This window comes from Penaeus monodon, chromosome 22 (assembly GCF_015228065.2).
Source record: "Penaeus monodon isolate SGIC_2016 chromosome 22, NSTDA_Pmon_1, whole genome shotgun sequence".
In the NCBI taxonomy this organism is placed as follows: Eukaryota; Metazoa; Arthropoda; class Malacostraca; order Decapoda; family Penaeidae; genus Penaeus; species Penaeus monodon.
Window position 1 is genome coordinate 9586844 of NC_051407.1, and position 403 is coordinate 9587246.

At 31.3% G+C, this 403-nt stretch overlaps 1 protein-coding gene across 1 annotated transcript in view; it reads right to left on the reverse strand.

Annotated features, from left to right (window-relative positions):
* Positions 1-403, reverse strand: part of LOC119586922 (dnaJ homolog subfamily C member 5-like) — a gene marked incomplete in the record, with an annotated part of 63036 nt that overhangs the window by 61579 nt on the left and 1054 nt on the right.

Here is a 403-nt window from a genome sequence, read left to right on the forward strand (position 1 = left end):
ATTACACAACAAAACTGGGGAGAATACTTATGGCTTCATTGTACACTCCCAGGTTACACCACCTCACAGCAGAGACAAGAGCACAACAGCAACACACATCTACCCTCTTCTCATGACTAAATTAAGTAATGAAATCTTTCCTTATCAAATCAGGATTCCTAAAATAGCCACTTCAATAATAAAAAAGCTAAATAAATTATAGTAGCTTTTTATTATCTTCAGTATACTCATTATCTGATTAAAAGGAGATTCAAAATTTCAATATCATCATTCACTCAATCTCTATTGGTGGATATCACAATACACTGATTTTCTCTTTTTTATTTTTTTTAATGAATGATATGTGCATTTCCTAAGTTCTTGCACATAACATACACAATCTTCCATATTGTAAAATGCAAGT